This window comes from Adiantum capillus-veneris, chromosome 6 (assembly GCF_014529385.1).
Source record: "Adiantum capillus-veneris isolate H3 chromosome 6, ASM1452938v2, whole genome shotgun sequence".
Classification (NCBI taxonomy): Eukaryota; Viridiplantae; Streptophyta; class Polypodiopsida; order Polypodiales; family Pteridaceae; genus Adiantum; species Adiantum capillus-veneris.
The window spans coordinates 136,963,608-136,985,010 of record NC_140936.1 but is presented as its reverse complement, the minus strand read 5'-3'; the positions used below and the strand labels follow the sequence as shown (position 1 = coordinate 136,985,010).

Genomic DNA, 21,403 nt, shown 5'->3' with positions numbered 1-21,403 from the left:
GGGATAGGGGTGCCGTGAAATCACTGAGCTATATAGAGGCAGTCAGATTATGTGTTGGGTGTTTTTCCATTTCCCGCTTTCCATCTCATGGTGCCCCAACTGAGGATTCACTGATTGCTTCCTGACCGAGTGTTTGTGAATCAAGATGAAGTAGGAATTTGGTCCGGTGTTCAAAGGAGATGAGGATGCATATGATTTACATGCCGATTTTGACCTATTTATGCTGGCAGTATTGCAGATGCCAGGTGATGAAGCGAAGCTCCGGACTCTACCTTTGGTGCTGCGAGGTAAGGCAAAAGTTTGGTTCGATGGCTTAGAATATGTGCACAAGCAGAATTGGATCGGATTTCGCGAGCACTTTCTACAAAGGTATCGAAAGGTGATGTCGGATTTGGAAGCAGATGCAAAGCTCAAAGGCTTGTGGCGGGAAGTAAGTGCAAATTTCGATGCCTTTGTTGATAAATTTGAAGCTTATTGGGGGGATTTTGCGACTGCTACCCAAGCAACCAACGCGGGATGCCACAGCCATAGTTTTGTTTTTGATCCAGGTGGAGCCTACACTATGATTGGATTCTACCTAAATAATGATGTGGCTGAGCATGAATGCTCAACAAGGGGTCGGGAAATGATGGTGCACCCAAGGTGTGTCGGACCATGGAAAGTGCCAGCAGCAGGAAAAGGGCAGCAGATTGTGTGATAGTAGAGGGCTTGGACAAGTACCAGATGCAACCGGGAATAGGTCCCTCAGAGATGTGTATGCCAGATGTGGAAATTAGTAGGTCAGGCATTGGTTTTTTATCTCTCATAATTAAAATGCTCGTCGATGCAGGGAATTTACTCTATGGCAACTCTATGGTCCCATTATTTGGCCATGGGGTTCTTTTTGGAGGACTGTTTCAAGGACTGAAGATTGAAGTGAGGTTCTTTGTCATAATTACGGCAAGTTCAGGGTGGTCCACAATCGGGGTGACCTCCACTATCGGCAAATTATAAAGCAATTGAAGTACGACTCGAAAGGGGCGGCCAAGGCTACTTGATGCCGGGAGTACTCGGACGTAGCTACTGCGAGCTTGAGTTATACCCGGTTGGCATGCTAAGTAAGTAGAAAGCTTGAAATAATTCCATGCTTAAAACACACACAAAAAATCCAAAACAGGCTGCAGTTCGAGAGGGCTGGCTGCGTGACAGAGAAAAGAAGCTAGCGGCTCCATCTGTCTGGAAAGCATGGAAGTGGATGGGAAAGTGGCGCCACTTGGGGCCATGCATGAGGAGGTTGACGCTCGCCAAGAGGTTGCGAGTTCAGTGAGGTCGAGGGGGCGAGCACGGTGGTCGGCGTGCAGGAAAGGTATGCCATCTGAAGAGAGCAGATCCTGAACTCGGAGATAAAGAATGAGAGCAACTTGTGGGGGGTTGATACCAGGGGTGAAGGGCGTCAGCTGTGCAAGTGGTAGGGATATGGCCGCCAAGAAAGAAAAAAGGAGGGCGAGTCGCCAAGGAGAACCGGTACGTCAGAGAAGGGCCATGAGGTCATGAAGTTGGCAGACCGTGACCAAGGGAACTAAGGGCCGGGATCAAGAAAAGGGTCGCTTTGCAGAGGAGGGCAGGGCCGCCAGGGGGCTCGCCATGCAAGGGAGTGACAAGGGCGGGATGCAGGGCAGCGCCACAGAAGGCAAGTAGAAGGGGTGGCCAGTGAGGTGGCGGGCTGACCTAGGCCGAGAGCTACAAAGATGAATATCTTGGGAGCTTTATTTGAAGAGCAAAACGACCATGGTGGGAAGCCACAAGTCAACGTGACGAGCATAGTGGGTGAAGGGTGGCATGCTCTAGCTCTCATCCGAGGTCCAAAGGTGGAAGATAGCCGAGCACAGTATCTTGCCAGTGCTTATCAAATGAATCGCCGGATCCTATATATCCCCTAGCTGTGTCAATCTTTCCTCTTGCTCTTGAGAACAATTGTTTGTCGGCATATAAGCTTGTGAGAGGGTGTGGTGCATTGGTCTATGTGTTGGTTGCTTTGGAAGTGCATATCTTTGGGTAAACGTGTTCTCATTAAAGAGTTAGAGGTTGAAGTTGTGATTACATATTCTATGGTCTTTGAGTGCAGTCCGTGTTAATTGGGCACGGGACTATACAATAGTTGTTAGCAGATTGGGTCTCTGTGTGTATGATTAGTAGGGGATAGGGGTGCCGTGAAATCACTGAGCTAATTAGAGGCACTCAGATTATGTGCTGGGTGTTTTCCCATTTCCCCCTTTCCATCTCGTGGTGCCCCAACTGAGGATCCATTGATTGCTTCCTGACCGAGTGTTTGTGAATCAAGATGAAGCAGGAATTTGGTCCGGTGTTCAAAGGAGATGAGGACGCAGATGATTGACTTGCCGATTTAGACCTATTTATGCTGGCAATATTGCAGATGCCAGGTGATGAAGCGAACCTCCGGACTCTACCTTTGGTGATGCGAGGTAAGGCAAAAGTTTGGTTCAATGGCTTAGAATATGTGCACAAGCAGAATTGGATCGGATTTTGTGAGCACTTTCTACAAAGGTATCAAAAGGTGGTGTCGGCTTCGGAAGCAAATGCAAAGCTCAAAGGCTTGTGGCAGGAAGTAAGTGCAAATTTTGAGGCCTTTGTTGATAAATTTGAAGCTTATTGGGGGGATTTTGCGGCTGCTACCCAAGCAACCAATGCGGGATGCCACAGCCATAGTTTTGTTTTTGATCCAGGTGGAGCCTACAGTATGATTGGGGAATCTGTGAGCTTTCCATTTGACCCTGGCGGGTGATGCAGTAGCAGATTATTTTCTCTCTATCTCTGTCCTATCTATATAGCCACTATATCATTTTTCTTATGCAAGTCTATATAGCTATTTTATATCATTTTCTCTATACAATCCTATTCTACCTAAATAATGATGTGGCTGAGCATAAATGCTCAACAACGGGTCGGGCAATGATGGTGCACCCAAGGTGTGTTGGACAATGGAAAGTGGCAGCAGCAGGCAAAGGGCAGTAGACAGCGTGATAGTAGAGGGCTTGGACTAGTACCAGATGCAACCGCGAATACGTCTCTCAGAGATATGTATGCCAGATGTGGCAATTAGCAGGTCAGGCATTGGTTTTTTTTCTCTCATAATTAAAATGCTCGTCGATGCAGGGAATTTACTCTATGGCAACTCTATGGTCCCATTATTTGGCCATGGGGTTCTTTTTGGAGGACTGTTTCAAGGACTGAAGATTGAAGTGAGGTTCTTTGTCATAATTACGGCAAGTTCAGGGTGGTCCACAATAGGGGTGACCTCCACTATCGGCAAATTATAAAGCAATTGAAGTACGACTCGAAAGGGGCGGCCAAGGCTACTTGATGCCGAGAGTACTCGGACGTAGCTACTGCGAGCTTGAGTTATACCCGGTTGGCACTGTAAAAGGATTGCGATCGGCTTCGGGTGGGAACAGCATGCTAAGTAAGTAGAAAGCTTGAAATAATTCCATGCTTAAAACACACAAAAAAATCCAAAACAGGCTGCAGTTCGAGAGGGCTGGCTGCGTGACAGAGAAAAGAAGCTAGCGGCTCCATCTGTCTGGAAAGCATGGAAGTGGATGGGAAAGTGGCGCCACTTGGGGCCATGCATGAGGAGGTTGACGCTGGCCAAGAGGTTGCAAGTTTACTGAGGTCAAGGTGGCGAGTAGGGTGGTCGGCATGCAGGAAAGGTATGCCATCTGGAGAGAGCAGATCCTGAACTCGGAGATAAGGAAGGAGAGCAGCCTGTGGGGGGTTGATACCAAGGGTGAAGGGCGTCAACTATGTAGGTGCTAGGGATATGGCCGCCAAGAAAGAAAAAAGGAGGGCGAGTCACCAAGGAGAACCAGTACGTCAGAGAAGGGCCACGAGGTCATGAAGTTGGTAAGCCGTGACCAAGGGAAACCAGGGCCGGGATCAAGAAAAGGGTCGCTTTGCAGAGCAGGGCAGGGCCGCTAGGGGGCTGGCCATGCAAGGGAGTGACAAGGGCCGGATGCAGGGCAGCGCCACAGAAGGCAAGTAGAAGGGGTGGCCAGTGAGGTGGTGGGCTGACCTAGGCCGAGAGCTACAAAGGTGAATATCTTGGGAGCGTTATTTGAAGAGCAAAACGACCATGGTGGGAAGCCACAAGTCAACGTGACGAGCACAGTGGGTCAAGGGTGGCATGCTCGAGCTCTCATCCAAGGTCCAAAGGTGGAAGATAGCCGAGCACAGTATCTTGCCAGTGCTTATCAAATGAATCGCCGGATCCTATGCTAAAGCAGGGTGGTTCTTTTCATAGCTTTTGTCATTGTACATCCATTTTTGAAGGATTTATATCCCCTAGACTGTGTCAATATTTCCACTTACTCTTGAGAACAATTGTTTGTCGGCATAGAAGCTTGTGAGAGGGCATGGTGCATTGGTCTATGTGTTGGTTGATTTCGAAGTGCATATCTTTGGGTAAAGGTGTTCTCAAAGAGTTAGAGGTTGAAGTTGTGATTACATGTTCTATGGTCTTTGAGTGCAGTCCGTGTTAATTGGGCACGAGACTACACAATAGTTGTTAGCAGATTGGGTCTCTGTGTGTATGATTAGGAGGGGATAGGGGTGCCCTGAAATCACTGAGCTACATAGAGGCAGTCAGATTATGTACTGGGTGTTTTCCCATTTCCCACTTTCCAAGGTTTTGGTCATCTGAATTTTGCTAGTTTGCTGCATTTGCAGAAATCTGATATGGTTGCTTCTTTTCCGCCACTTGAAGCACCTATCAAACATGTTTGTGAAGGCTGTATTTTGGGTAAGATGCAGCTTTCAAAGTTTCCAAAGGATGGTTCAGTTCGGGCCACATGCAGGTTGCAGCTTGTGCATAGTGATGTTTGTGGGCCCATGCAAACTCCGTCCTTGGGCAATTACCTTTACTTTGTGACTTTCATTGATGATTACTCCAGGCATGCATGGGTATTTCCGCTTAAAGCAAAGTCCGAAGTTTTTATGTGCTTCAAACAATTTCTGGCTATGGCTCAAAATGTCTCGAAATGTACTATGGGCACCCTGCGTTCCGATCGAGGGGGGGAGTATATATCTCATGAATTCAATGCATTCCTGGCTAGTCGTGGGATAAAACACCAATATACAGTGCCTTATACACCTCAACAAAACGGTGTTACTGAGTGAAAAAACAGGTCACTTACGAAAATGGCACGATGTATGGTTAAAAGTCAAGCTTTGCCGCATTCTTTTTGGCTTGAGGTCATCATGTGTGCCACTTATGTACTAAACAGCTGTCCTACAAAAGCTTTGCAGTCTATTACTCCATATGAAGCATGGCATGATAGAAAGCCTTCGATTGAGCACATGCGTGTTTTTGGCTGTTTGGCGTATGCTTTGGTGCCACAAACACAACGCAAAAAATTGGATGACAAGGCTGTCAAATGTATGTTTGTTGGTTATAGTGCTGAAAGCAAAGGTTACAGGTTGTATCATCTGCAAACAAAACATATTCTGGTTTCACGGGATGTAGTGTTTGTGGAAGATTTTGTTCAACCCTTGCTGTCATGAACTAGAGACAGTAATGTAAGCTCATAGGACATTTATGACACTTTATTGCCTCTTTTCAGTGGTGGAAATACGAATGTAAGTTCCAATGAGGCAAATGTACAGCCTATGGGGGTTTCTGAAAATGTTACAGATCATCTTATTACTGATGCAGATGTACATGATGTACTTGATGAGAAAAGGGCTGAAAATGAGCAGGCTAGAGGTATGCCAAAATCGCTGGCATGGTGCAGACTTTGCGTGACAATAAATTGGATGCACCTTTGTCTAGTCGTACTCGTTCAGGCTCTCGCCATGCATCTTATGCATCAGATTGTTATGCTTTGGATGTGTCTAGCTTACATGATGTTGAGGAGCGTTTATCTTTTGATGAAGCACAGAATTCAAAAAATTGGATGGCTGCCATGCAATCAGAATATAATGCACTTATAGAAAATGACACATGGACTTTATGTGATTTGCCTCCTGGCAAAAAGGCCATTGGTACGAAGTGGGTTTACAAGTTGAAACGCAAAGCGGATGGTGAGATCGATCACCATAAGGCTCAACCCTTTGCAAAGGGTTATGCACAGCAAAAAGGCATAGATTATGAAGAGACCTTTGCTCCCACTTGTCGTATGACTACTGCGTGTTTTCTATGTGCATTGGCAGCTCATTCTGATTGGGATGTACATCAATCAGACATTGTTACTACTTTCTTGAATGGTGACATATTTGAGGAAGTTTATGTAACACAACCTCGCATAAAAGGACAAGAGGACAAAGTGTGCAAATGTAAGAAGGCTTTGTATGGGTTGAAGCAATCTCCTCGTGCTTGGTATGAGAAAGCTGACACTCATTTGGTTAAACGAGGCTTTCATAACAGTCCAACAGAAAGCACATTGTATGTAAAGCGTGAGGGTGATGTACTTCTCATTGTGGTTCTTTATGTCGTTGATTTGTTGATCACTAGACCAAATGAGAGACATATAGCTGAATTTAAGGCTGATTTGAATGCTACTTTCAAGATGAAAGATTTGGGGATGTTGCATCATTACTTGGGTATACAGTTTAAGCAGTGTGATGGTGGTATTGCCTTGTGTCAGAAAAGTTACATAGAGACATTGCTATGTAAGTTTGGACTTGAGGATTGCAAACCTATTGCCACTCCCATGGAAACAAGTTCGAAGTTGAGTCTACATGATGCTAGCGATCCTGCTGATGTCATTCTTTACCAAACTGTTGTTAGCTGCCTCATTTATGTATGCAACACGAGGCCAGATATTCAGTTTGCAGTCTCATATGTCAACAAATTTATGCATAGCCCAGGGTCTAAGCATTGGCAGGCTGTCAAGAGGATTTTTTGCTACCTTAGTGGAACTTTACATCTTGGCTTGTTTTATCCCAAGGGGTGATCATTGCCGCTATACTTACATGCTTTTTCGGACTCAGATTGGGCTGGTTGTTTTGACATGCGAGTGTCCACAAGTGGTTTTTATTTCCTGCTTGGAAGTTCATGTATGTCATGGTTGAGCAAGAAGCAACCTACTGTGGCCACTTCGAGTTGTGAGGCTGAGTATAGGGCAGTCGTCACAACTACGGTTGAGTGTGTATGGCTCAGACGCCTTATGGCTGATTTGGATGTTGGACAGAACACTGCCAACACTATCTACACTGACAGTCAGAGCGCATTGGCAGTTGCGAGGAACCCAGTTTTTCATGCTCGCACAAAGCACATTGAGGTGCATTACCGCTATGTCAGGGAGAGGCTCTCAGCAGGAGAAATCAGCTTGGCTTATGTGCCAACAGAAGACAACCTTGCAGATCTTTTCACAAAGGCATTGTCTCGTAAGAAGCTTGAAGCTTTCCGCAAAGCTTTGGGCTTACTCCCCTTTGTGGACTGATCATGTCCTCAGAGCATGGCACTTCCCTTTACGCATGTGCCAGCTCTCATTCACCGCATCACTCCAAGGGGGGATTTGTTACCATATACATGTGCTAGTGATGTGTGTGAACACACTAGGACCGCCGTGGCATTTTTTCCCTCTTTAGGATTTTCCCCCCCCAGCATTGTATATACGCCCATCACTCTAGGGCTATCTATCTTTCCATTGCACACTAAGTAACACACTCTCTATTGTGTGCCTTGAGCTTCCTTCGTCTTCTCCAAGCTGTGTGCGTTTCTCTGCAACCCTAATTCCAACAGGCATAGGAAATCCTATGCCACTTGGAGGAGGTCATCCAAGCTCAAAAAGTTCAAAGAGGGAGGAAAGAACATCTCTTTCCTTACCTACGATGGCACTTTTGGTGCTACATATAAAGTCTTGGCCTTTATCCAACACTTCGATGTGGAGTTTGGAGATGAGGGCTTCACGGAGTCCTCTAAGCTACGTCATATAGCTATGCATTTTCAAAAGTCCGCCAGGCAATGGTGGTCTAGCCTACAAGCAAACCGTGAAGCTCCACGAACATGGAAAGCTTTAAGATCTTCCATCATGTATCAGTTTTTGGCTACCGATGCCAAAGACAAAGTACTCACCGAATGGGGAAGCTTGAAGCTCTCTCCCTACGAATCTATTCACAAAAATGTACACAAGTTTTGGATTTGCACGTCAAAGCCACTGTCTTCAAAAAGATGGATTTTGGAGAGCAAAAACAACAAGTTTGTGCGGGTTTAACTGAGGATATGGCGGAGTATTTTAACTCCCAAAGTCCACACACCATATCTACGGTCATACACCATACCATGGTGGCTTCAAGACTCAATTTCCAACACGGAATTTAGCATGAACATAGTGGGCATTTCATTAGAGTTGATTCCTAATGAGATTTACAAGAGTGCTTGGGTGGAGAGAGAGCAACAAAAAGCATAACACCTAGTTAGATAGCATCGACAATACTTTCAAAAGAGAGAGCAATTAAGCTATTGACAACAGTTGAGGACCGGATTTGCATGGAGCCGGTCCCCCCTCCAAAAGGCTTTGTATTATGGTTTCTCCCATCAAGAGAGACATTGTACAATACAATTCTTTGTGTTCCTTCAAGACTAGCTAGTGCAATGAAGATGGAAGCTTCATACACCAAGCAAAACACTTAATCAAACACAACTTGAATTATCCCCGTTCTCAGACCCAAGACCTCACACACCTTCGAAGATGGTGAGAGCTAGCAGGGTATGAGAGTAGATTGAGAGGAAAAAGAAGTATCTTACGAGAAAGAAGTACATCTCCTCACATAATCACTCATATTAGCATAGCTTAGCTTAGTAATTAGCTTGGTAGAGAAGATGAGCATGCATTGAAGCTTGGCTCTTGGTTGGATTTGCATCCACATGCCAAGAGAGTGTTGATGTAGGCTTCTATCTCACAAGCTTGGAGTAGGTGATGAGCTCTCCATTAAAGCTTGGGAGGAGATAGAGTATTTTCCCTTCACACATGGTCCTAGTGTGAGAGTGTGAGTGTCAATGCCAAGCAAAAATCAGCCCCCTCTCTCTCTTGGGCGAGCCCTAGCTGCTAAGTTAGTCTGGCTTTTGCCTCATTGGACCTCCCCAGGTCAAGCCAATAGGGATTAAGCAGCATAAGAGATAGCCTTCTGACATGTGTCCCCCTTTCCCCTTTTGTGAGAGCTTTAGATAATTAAATAATTAAACTAAACTCTCATTGGACCCCTTTGCCTCCTGGCCAATAGGAATCAGGCAAGCCATGGGGCTCCTGAATGCTCATTGGACCCCTTGGGAGACTGCCCAATAGTCTTCTAGGACACTTAATTCTTATTGGTTTCTTTTATTAAATGTTTTTAAATTAATTAAACTAGATTTACTCTAGCTTAATTCTCATTGGTCCACTTCAAGGGTCTTCCAATAGGAATTGGGCACACCTTGTGGGCATCTGGCCTAGGGAGCTGACATGTGTCCCTCATTCCCTTTTTGTGTAAAGGGAGCCTGTGTTTTTTCTTTGTTAGGTCATGTAATGGTCCCGCAATTTGTGAGAACTTTTCTATGAAGCGTCTATAGTATGCACACATACCTATAAAGCTTCTTAGTTCATGAAGATTCCTTGGTTTAGGCCATCCTTTTATTACCTCTAACTTGGATGGATCCATTTGGATTCCATCTTGAGAGATAATGTGACCTAAATATTGAATCTCTTGCAAGAAAAATTCACTTTTCTTTCGATTAACATAAAGTTTATTCTCTCTTAAAACTTGAAATATTACCTGGAGGTGTTGCTTGTGTTCCTCTAATGAATTAGAGTAGATGATAATATCATCAAAGAATACTCCAGTGAAGGTTCGATGAGGTCTGAACAGCTTCTCCATCAAGCGGTTAAATGTGGCTGGTGCATTAGTCAAGCCAAAAGGCATGACAATGTATTCGTAAAGACCAAATGTAGTACGAAATGCGGTCTTTACAATGTCTTGATCAACTATCCTTATTTGATGATAGCCACTTTTTAGGTCAATCCTACTGAAGTAGGTCGATCCTTGTAGCTTATCAAATAGGTCTTCTACCCGTGGAACGGGAAACCTATTCTTGATAGTGATCCTATTTAGTGCTCTATAGTCGACACACATACGATATGTGCCGTCTTTCTTTTGCACTAATAGCACAGGTGAGCAAAATGGAGATGAGCTAGGCCTAACCATGCCCTTCTCAATTAACTCATGCACTTGCCGCATAATCTCCTCTTGTTGAGCTTGAGAAACTCTATAAGGAGGTTTGTTAGGCGGTGAACTTCCTGGAAGAAGTTCAATTGCATGGTCGTCCTTACCTCGTTTAGGAGGTAGCTCAGAAGGGATGTCGTCAATAAAGACATCTTGAAACCCCTTGAGAAAATTGGATAACTCTAATTCCTTTTGGTTGCTTTTATTTTCTTTTGCTAAAGCATTAGGTTCATTTTGAGAATCTTTAACAAAAATCATGTACACGGAAATAGAGCTCTTTATTGACTTGTTGAAAGCTGGTGTATGTACAATGGGGATGGTGTTACCCATCTCCCTAGCATCTATATACATGTCCTTTTCCCTGAACTTAAAGGAGATTCTCCTTTCAGGAAATTTAACATGGGCAGCCAGACGGTCAAACCATGGTGCCCCTAGGATTACATCCTCATGCTTGAGAGGAGAGATAAAGAAATCCTCTTTGTCCACATAGCCTTGGACATGAAGCCTCAATTTCCCGATTAAGGGAGTGACTAAAGCTTCTTGCCCCTTGAAGGCACTGTCTGCGGGTAGGATATCTCCCATCTCGTAGGATTGTATGCCTAGCTTGGTGGCTAACTCCATAGATATGAAATTGTGAGTAGAACCAGGGTCAAAGAGAATAAAAGCATCATGTTCTCTTACCTTTCCCCAAGCATGGCATAGAGGAGATCCTTTGTGGTGAGTTTGGTGAATCTCCTCCTCTTGGATTTCAACCAAAGAAGCTCTAGGAGGATCTTGGCGGTTGTTCTTTTGGGGACAAGCGCGGTACGCATGCCCTTGTTCGCCGCACTTGAAACACCGGTTATCTTTACGATAACGCTCAAGCTCTTCAGGAGAGAGTTTATTCTTTCCTTTGTAAACTCCCTTCTCTTTAGCTTTGTTGGAATTGCCCTTAGGAGACTTTTGGACATTGTCCTTCCCCTTAGGCTCATTGGAACCCTTGTTTTCCGGGGGCTTATTATTTCTTTTACCCCCCGTTTGGAAATTGATTCGCGAGGCCACCATAGTATGGTGTATTACCGCCGATACGGTACGTGGCCTTTGGGAGTTGACATACTCCGCCATTTCTTCGGTTAAGCCCGCACAAAATTGTTGCTTTTGCTCTCCAAAATCCAACTTTTTGAAGACAGTGGCTTTGAGTTGTAGGTCCCAAAACTTGTCTACATATTTGTGGATGGATTCATTGGGAGAGAGCTTTAAGCTTCGCCATTCGGTGAGTACTTTGTCTTTGGCATCGGTGGCCAAAAACTGCTTCATAATGGAAGCTCTTAAAGCCTTCCATGTTCGTGGAGCTTCACCGTTGGCTCGTAGGCTAGACCACCATTGTCTGGCGGACTTTTGAAAGTGCATAGCTACATGGCGTAGCTTAGAGGACTCCGTGAAGCCCTCATCTCCAAACGCCGCATCGAATTGCTGGATAAAAGCCAAAACTTTGTCTGTAGCACCGAAGGTGCCATCATAGGTAAGGAAAGAGATGCTCTTCCCTCCCTCTTTGAATTTCTTCAGCTTGGACGACCTCTTCCATGCGGCATAGGATTTCCTATGGCCTCTTCTTTTTGATGGTTCAAAAGTTGCACCATCACTTTCTTCAGAAGATGAAGAATTTGAAGAAGGTGGAGAAGAGTGTGACCTCTTTCTCGCCTTTTTCTTGTCTTGATCTTTGTCGTCTTCACCATAGCTTTCATAAGAGGAAGAGGATGAAGAAGATGGAGAAGAGGGTGTCCTCTTTCTCGCCTTTTTCTTCTCTTGCTTTTTATCATCCCTCTTTGAATTATGGCGTGGAGAAGAGTGTGAGGTCTTCTCCGCTTTGGTGGTGATGGAGAGCGTTTAGCCCGCCGTCTTCGTGGAGCCATCTCCGCCGAGGTGGCGGGAGACTCGCTTCTTTCTCGTTCCTTCGGTGGAGGCTCTTGAGTTCTCCTTTGGGAAGGAGATGCATCATCAAGAAGTAAGTTCTTGAGCCCTTCATATGGATTCTCTTCTTCTTCCCGAATCGGAGAGAGACCTCTTTTGGTAGTCTCACAAGGAGGCTTCCTAGGTGTTCTCTTGTCATGGTGATGAGCTTGGAGAATCCCGTGAGCACGGAGCTGCCGTTGCACTTCACTTTGGAGAGATGGATTGCCCATGGCTTGTTGAAGCCTAGAAACAAGATAATTAACAAGCATTGAAGCATCATTAGTAGCTTGCTCATGAGCAAAATCAAAGTTATCAACATTAATTTCACTCTCTTTAATATTGTCAGCCATTCTAACAACTTTTAGGTGTAAACTTTTTAGGTGTACTTTGGCACTTCAAGCCCTAGTTGCTACTCCTCTTTACCCCTTTAGAAAAAGCACTCAAGCTACTGTACCTGCGGCTCGAATACCATTAATTGCAAGGAATAGAAGAGAGGGTCTTTCGACACCAAAACAGCACCGGCTCCTATCAAGCTTCTAATAGCTCAATAGTGGTTAAGCCGTAGGCAAGCCCCGTAGGACTCCACTATTAAGACCATAGCTCTCGACGGTGATGCCCCGTTAACTGCACAAAGGCAGGCGCACTGCAAGGCTGAAAAATCCCTATTCTACTTACTCACACGCAATTAATAATACCAACCATTTGTAGCTAGCTTGAGGACCTCCCTTCTTGAGCAAGAAAAGAGAAACCTTGAGCTCTGATACCAATGTAACAGTTAATGGCCTAAAATCTTTTGTGTAGCGGAATTTAGCATGAACATAGTGGGCATTTCATTAGAGTTGATTCCTAATGAGATTTACAAGAGTGCTTGGGTGGAGAGAGAGCAACAAAAAGCATAACACCTAGTTAGATAGCATCGACAATACTTTCAAAAGAGAGAGAAATTAAGCTATTGACAACAGTTGAGGACCGGATTTGCATGGAGCCGGTCCCCCCTCCAAAAGGCTTTGTATTATGGTTTCTCCCATCAAGAGAGACATTGTACAATACAATTCTTTGTGTTCCTTCAAGACTAGCTAGTGCAATGAAGATGGAAGCTTCATACACCAAGCAAAACACTTAATCAAACACAACTTGAATTATCCCTGTTCTCAGACCCAAGACCTCACACACCTTCGAAGATGGTGAGAGCTAGCAGGGTATGAGAGTAGATTGAGAGGAAAAAGAAGTATCTTACGAGAAAGAAGTACATCTCCTCACATAATCACTCATATTAGCATAGCTTAGCTTAGTAATTATCTTGGTAGAGAAGATGAGCATGCATTGAAGCTTGGCTCTTGGTTGGATTTGCATCCACATGCCAAGAGAGTGTTGATGTAGGCTTCTATCTCACAAGCTTGGAGTAGGTGATGAGCTCTCCATTAAAGCTTGGGAGGAGATAGAGTATTTTCCCTTCACACATGGTCCTAGTGTGAGAGTGTGAGTGTCAATGCCAAGCAAAAATCAGCCCCCTCTCTCTCTTGGGCGAGCCCTAGCTGCTAAGTTAGTCTGGCTTTTGCCTCATTGGACCTCCCCAGGTCAAGCCAATAGGGATTAAGCAGCATAAGTGATAGCCTTCTGACATGTGTCCCCCTTTCCCCTTTTGTGAGAGCTTTAGATAATTAAATAATTAAACTAAACTCTCATTGGACCCCTTTGCCTCCTGGCCAATAGGAATCAGGCAAGCCATGGGGCTCCTGAATGCTCATTGGACCCCTTGGGAGACTGCCCAATAGTCTTCTAGGACACTTAATTCTTATTGGTTTCTTTTATTAAATGTTTTTAAATTAATTAAACTAGATTTACTCTAGCTTAATTCTCATTGGTCCACTTCAAGGGTCTTCCAATAGGAATTGGGCACACCTTGTGGGCATCTGGCCTAGGGAGCTGACATGTGTCCCTCATTCCCTTTGTGTAAAGGGAGCCTGTGTGTGTGTGTGTGTGGCTTTCTCTCTCATCCCCTAGCTTTGGGGCTCGCCCCCTCCCATGTAGGGATATGCCAAGACTTTTAGGGCACACACTAAGCATCCAATTTTCCCTAGGGTTGACCTTTGGACACAACCTTTGAATTTTGGAACCTTAGCATTTTGGAAGTCTTAATGGGCTGAACCTTAGGGTCTTTTTGGCCCATTGTTTCACATGGCTCTTTTGCAGATGGCCCCCCCTTTGGATCCCTATTTTCCCTCCTTTGGATCCCTACTGTGGCCGGTCTGCTAACTTAACCAATATTCTAGCTTTTTCTCCCTTGGCACTTCCCCACATTAAATGATCAGTTTAATATGAGAAAATCATTTAGGAGAATTAGATATTGATTATTATGACAGTAGGGGATAGGGGTGCCGTGAAATCACTGAGCTAATTAGAGGCACTCAGATTATGTGCTGGGTGTTTTCCCATTTCCCCCTTTCCATCTCGTGGTGCCCCAACTGAGGATCCATTGATTGCTTCCTGACCGAGTGTTTGTGAATCAAGATGAAGCAGGAATTTGGTCCGGTGTTCAAAGGAGATGAGGACGCAGATGATTGACTTGCCGATTTAGACCTATTTATGCTGGCAGTATTGCAGATGCCAGGTGATGAAGCGAACCTCCGGACTCTACCTTTGGTGCTGCGAGGTAAGGCAAAAGTTTGGTTCAATGGCTTAGAATATGTGCACAAGCAGAATTGGATCAGATTTTGTGAGCACTTTCTACAAAGGTATCAAAAGGTGGTGTCGGCTTCGGAAGCAAATGCAAAGCTCAAAGGCTTGTGGCAAGAAGTAAGTGCAAATTTTGATGCCTTTGTTGATAAATTTGAAGCTTATTGGGGGGATTTTGCGGCTGCTACCCAAGCAACCAATGCGGGATGCCACAGCCATAGTTTTGTTTTTGATCGAGGTGGAGCCTACAGTATGATTGGGGAATCTGTGAGCTTTCCATTTGACCCTGGCGGGTGATGCATTAGCAGATGATTTTCTCTCTATCTCTGTCCTATCTATATAGCCACTATATCATTTTTCTTATGCAAGTCTATATAGCTATTTTATATCATTTTCTCTGTACAATCCTATTCTACCTAAATAATGATGTGGCTGAGCATAAATGCTCAACAACGGGTCGGGCAATGATGGTGCACCCAAGGTGTGTTGGACCATGGAAAGTGGCAGCAGTAGGCAAAGGGCAGTAGACAGTGTGATAGTAGAGGGCTTGGACAAGTACCAGATGCAACCGCGAATAGGTCCCTCAGAGATATGTATGCCAGATGTGGCAATTAGCAGGTCAGGCATTGGTTTTTTATCTCTCATAATTAAAATGCTCGTCGATGCAGGGAATTTACTCTATGGCAACACTATGGTCCCATTATTTGGCCATGGGGTTATTTTTGGAGGACTGTTTCAAGGACTGAAGATTGAAGTGAGGTTCTTTGTCATAATTACGGCAAGTTCAGGGTGGTCCACAATCGGGGTGACCTCCACTATCGGCAAATTATAAAGCAATTGAAGTACGACTCGAAAGGGGCGGCCAAGGCTACTTGATGCCGGGAGTACTCGGACGTAGCTACTGCGAGCTTAAGTTATACCCGGTTGGCAGTGTAAAAGGATGGCGATCGGCTTCAGGTGGGAACAGCATGCTAAGTAAGTAGAAAGCTTGAAATAATTCCATGCTTAAAACACACAAAAAAAGCCAAAACAGGCTGCAGTTCGAGAGGGCTGGCTGCGTGACAGAGAAAAGAAGCTAGCGGCTCCATCTGTCTGGAAAGCATGGAAGTGGATGGGAAAGTGGCGCCACTTGGGGCCATGCATGAGGAGGTTGACGCTGGCCAAGAGGTTGCGAGTTCAGTGAGGTCGAGGTGGCGAGCACGGTGGTTGGCATGCAGGAAAGGTATGCCATCTGGAGAGAGCAGATCCTGAACTCGGAGATAAGGAAGGAGCGCAGCTTGTGGGGGGTTGATACCAGGGGTGAAGGGCGTCAGCTGTGCAAGTGGTAGGGATATGGCCGCCAAGAAAGAAAAAAGGAGGGCGAGTCGCCAAGGAGAACCGGTCCGTCAGAGAAGGGCCATGAGGTCATGAAGTTGGCAGACCGTGACCAAGGGAACTAAGGGCCGGGATCAAGAAAAGGGTCGCTTTGCAGAGGAGGGCAGGGCCGCCAGGGGGCTGGCCATGCAAGGGAGTGACAAGGGCGGGATGCAGGGCAGCGCCACAGAAGGCAACTAGAAGGGGTGGCCAGTGAGGTGGCGGGCTGACCTAGGCCGAGAGCTACAAAGATGAATATCTTGGGAGCTTTATTTGAAGAGCAAAACGACCATGGTGGGCAGCCACAAGTCAACGTGACGAGCATAGTGCGTGAAGGGCGGCATGCTCTAGCTCTCATCCGAGGTCCAAAGGTGGAAGATAGCCGAGCACAGTATCTTGCCAGTGCTTATCAAATGAATCGCCGGATCCTATGCTAAAGCAGGGTGGTTCTTTTCATAGCTTTTGTCATTGTACATCCATTTTTGAAGGATTTATATCCCCTAGCTGTGTCAATCTTTCCTCTTGCTCTTGAGAACAATTGTTTGTCGGCATATAAGCTTGTGAGAGGGTGTGGTGCATTGGTCTATGTGTTGGTTGCTTTCGAAGTGCATATCTTTGGGTAAACGTGTTCTCATTAAAGAGTTAGAGGTTGAAGTTGTGATTACATATTCTATGGTCTTTGAGTGCAGTCCGTGTTAATCGGGCATGGGACTATACAATAGTTGTTAGCAGATTGGGTCTCTGTGTGTATGATTAGTAGGGGATAGGGGTGCCCTGAAATCACTGAGCTAATTAGAGGCACTCAGATTATGTGCTGGGTGTTTTCCCATTTCCCCCTTTCCATCTCGTGGTGCCCCAACTGAGGATCCTTTGATTGCTTCCTGACCGAGTGTTTGTGAATCAAGATGAAGCAGGAATTTGGTCCGGTGTTCAAAGGAGATGAGGACGCAGATGATTGACTTGCCGATTTAGACCTATTTATGCTGGCAGTATTGTAGATGCCAGGTGATGAAGCGAACCTCCGGACTCTACCTTTGGTGCTGCGAGGTAAGGCAAAAGTTTGGTTCAATGGCTTAGAATATGTGCACAAGCAGAATTGGATCGGATTTTGTGAGCACTTTCTACAAAGGTATCGAAAGGTGGTGTCGGCTTCGGAAGCAAATGCAAAGCTCAAAGGCTTGTGGCAAGAAGTAAGTGAAAATTTTGATGCCTTTGTTGATAAATTTGAAGCTTATTGGGGGGATTTTGCGGCTGCTACCCAAGCAACCAATGCGGGATGCCACAGCCATAGTTTTGTTTTTGATCCAGGTGGAGCCTACAGTATGATTGGGGAATCTGTGAGCTTTCCATTTGACCCTGGCGGGTGATGCAGTAGCAGATGATTTTCTCTCTATCTCTGTCCAATCTATATAGCCACTATATCATTTTTCTTATGCAATTCTATATAGCTATTTTATATCATTTTCTCTATACAATCCTATTCTACCTAAATAATGATGTGGCTGAGCATAAATGCTCAACAACGGGTCGGGCAATGATGGTGCACCCAAGGTGTGTTGGACAATGGAAAGTGGCAGCAGCAGGCAAAGGGCAGTAGAGAGTGTGATAGTAGAGGGCTTGGACAAGTACCAGATGCAACCGCGAATAGGTCCCTCAGAGATATGTATGCCAGATGTGGCAATTAGCAGGTCAGGCATTGGTTTTTTATCTCTCATAATTAAAATGCTCGTCGATGCAGGGAATTTACTCTATGGCAACTCTATGGTCCCATTATTTGGCCATGGGGTTCTTTTTGGAGGACTGTTTCAAGGACTGAAGATTCAAGTGAGGTTATTTGTCGTAATTACCGCAAGTTCAGGGTGGTCCACAATCAGGGTGACCTCCACTATCGGCAAATTACAAAGCAATTGACGTACGACCTGAAAGGGGTGGCCAGGGCTACTTGAAGCCGAGAGTACTTGGACGCGGCTATTGCGAGCTTGAGTTATACCCGGTTGGCAGTGCAAAAGGATTGAGATCGGCTTCGGGTGGGAACAGCATGCTAAGTAAGTAGAAAGCTTGAAATAATTCCATGCTTAAAACAAAAAAAAAAAGGCAAAATAGGCTGCAGTTCGAGAGGGTGGGCTGTGTGACAGAGAAAAGAAGCAAGCGGCTCCATCTGTCTGGTAAGCATGGAAGCCGGGGGGAAAGTGGCGCCACTTGGGGCCATGCATGAGGAGGTTGACGCTGGCCAAGAGGTTGCAAGTTCAGTGAGGTCGAGGTGGCGAGTAGGGTGGTCGGCATGCAGGAAAGGTATGCCATCTGGAGAGAGCAGATCCTGAACTCGGAGATAAGGAAGGAGAGCAGCCTGTGGGGGGTTGATACCAAGGGTGAAGGGCGTCAACTATGTAGGTGCTAGGGATATGGCCGCCAAGAAAGAAAAAAGGAGGGCGAGTCGCCAAGGAGAACCAGTACGTCAGAGAAGGGCCACGAGGTCATGAAGTTGGTAAGCCGTGACCAAGGGAAACCAAGGCCGGGATCAAGAAAAGGGTCGCTTTGCAGAGCAGGGCAGGGCCGCTAGGGGGCTGTCCATGCAAGGGAGTGACAAGGGCGGGATGCAGGGCAGCGCCACAGAAGGCAAGTAGAAGGGGTGGCCAGTGAGGTGGCGGGCTGACCTAGGCCGAGAGCTACAAAGATGAATATCTTGGGAGCGTTATTTGAAGAGAAAAACGACCATGGTGGGAAGCCACAAGTCAACGTGATGAGCACAGTGGGTCAAGGGTGGCATGCTCGAGCTCTCATCCAAGGTCCAAAGGTGGAAGATAGCCGAGCACAGTATCTTGCCAGTGCTTATCAAATGAATCGCCGGATCCTATGCTAAAGCAGGGTGGTTCTTTTCATAGCTTTTGTCATTGTACATCCATTTTTGAAGGATTTATATCCCCTAGACTGTGTCAATCTTTCCACTTGCTCTTGAGAACAATTGTTTGTCGGCATAGAAGCTTGTGAGAGGGCATGGTGCATTGGTCTATGTGTTGGTTGATTTCGAAGTGCATATCTTTGGGTAAAGGTGTTCTCAAAGAGTTAGAGGTTGAAGTTGTGATTACATGTTCTATGGTCTTTGAGTGCACGAGACTACACAATAGTTGTTAGCAGATTGGGTCTCTGTGTGTATGATTAGGAGGGGATAGGGGTGCCCTGAAATCACTGAGCTACATAGAGGCAGTCAGATTATGTACTGGGTGTTTTCCCATTTCCCCCTTTCCAAGGTTTTGGTCATCTGAATTTTGCTAGTTTGCTGCATTTGCAGAAATCTGATATGGTTGCTTCTTTGCCGCCACTTGAAGCACCTATCAAACATGTTTGTGAAGGCTATATTTTGGATAAGATGCAGCTTTCAAAGTTTCCAAAGGATGGTTCAGTTCGGGCCACATGCAGGTTGCAGCTTGTGCATAGTGATGTTTGTGGGCCCATGCAAACTCCGTCCTTGGGCAATTACCTTTACTTTGTGACTTTCATTGATGATTACTCCAGGCATGCATGGGTATTTCCGCTTAAAGCGAAGTCCAAAGTTTTTATGTGCTTCAAACAATTTCTGGCTATGGCTCAAAATGTCTCGAAATGTACTATGGGCACCCTGCGTTCCGATCGAGGGGGGGAGTATATATCTCATGAATTCAATGCATTCCTGGCTAGTCGTGGGATAAAACACCAATATACAGTGCCTTATACACCTCAACAAAACGGTGTTACTGAGTGAAAAAACAGGTCACTTACGAAAATGGCACGATGTATGGTCAAAAGTCAAGCTTTGCCGCATTCTTTTTGGCTTGAGGTCATCATGTGTGCCACTTATGTACTAAATAGCTGTCCTACGAAAGCTTTGCAGTCTATTACTCCATATGAAGCATGGCATGATAGAAAGCCTTCGATTGAGCACATGCGTGTTTTTGGCTGTTTGGAGTATGCTTTGGTGCCACAAACACAACGCAAAAAATTGGATGACAATGCTGTCAAATGTATGTTTGTTGGTTATAGTGCTGAAAGCAAAGGTTACAGGTTGTATCATCTGCAAACAAAACATATTCTGGTTTCACGGGATGTAGTGTTTGTGGAAGATTTTGTTCAACCCTTGCTGTCATGAACTAGAGACAGTAATGTAAGCTCATAGGACATTTATGACACTTTATTGCCTCTTTTCAGTGGTGGAAATACGAATGTAAGTTCCAATGAGGCAAATGTATAGCCTATGGGGGTTTCTGAAAATGTTACAGATCATCTTATTACTCATGCAGATGTACATGATGTACTTGATGAGAAAAGGGCTGAAAATGAGCAGGCTAGAGGTATGCCAAAATCGCTGGCATGGTGCAGACTTTGCGTGACAATAAATTGGATGCACCTTTGTCTAGTCGTACTCGTTCAGGCTCTCGCCATGCATCTTATGCATCAGATTGTTATGCTTTGGATGTGTCTAGCTTACATGATGTTGAGGAGCGTTTATCTTTTGATGAAGCACAGAATTCAAAAAATTGGATGGCTGCCATGCAATCAGAATATAATGCACTTATAGAAAATGACACATGGACTTTATGTGATTTGCCTCCTGGCAAAAAGGCCATTGGTACGAAGTGGGTTTACAAGTTGAAACGCAAACCGGATGGTGAGATCGATCACCATAAGGCTCAACCCTTTGCAAAGGGTTATGCACAGCAAAAAGGCATAGATTATGAAGAGACCTTTGCTCCCACTTGTCGTATGACTACTGTGTGTTTTCTATGTGCATTGGCAGCTCATTCTGATTGGGATGTACATCAATCAGACATTGTTACTACTTTCTTGAATGGTGACATATTTGAGGATGTTTATGTAACACAGCCTTGCATAAAAGGACAAGAGGACAAAGTGTGCAAATGTAAGAAGGCTTTGTATGGGTTGAAGCAATCTCCTCGTGCTTGGTATGAGAAAGCTGACACTCATTTGGTTAAACGAGGCTTTCATAACAGTCCAACAGAAAGCACATTGTATGTAAAGCGTGAGGGTGATGTACTTCTCATTGTGGTTCTTTATGTCGTTGATTTGCTGATCACTAGACCAAATGAGAGACATATAGCTGAATTTAAGGCTGATTTGAATGCTACTTTCAAGATGAAAGATTTGGGGATGTTGCATCATTACATGGGTATACAGTTTAAGCAGTGTGATGGTGATATTGCCTTGTGTCAGAAAAGTTACATAGAGACATTGCTATGTAAGTTTGGACTTGAGG

At 45.2% G+C, this 21,403-nt stretch overlaps 1 long non-coding RNA gene across 1 annotated transcript; it reads left to right on the top strand.

Moving 5' to 3' along the window:
* The first annotated feature begins 15,844 nt into the window (after window positions 1-15,844).
* On the top strand, window positions 15,845-19,081 carry LOC147456345 (uncharacterized). Its single transcript, XR_015188511.1, has 2 exons — window positions 15,845-17,345; window positions 17,464-19,081. It is a non-coding gene; the product is annotated as an uncharacterized LOC147456345 (long non-coding RNA).
* The last annotated feature ends 2,322 nt before the right edge of the window (window positions 19,082-21,403 follow it).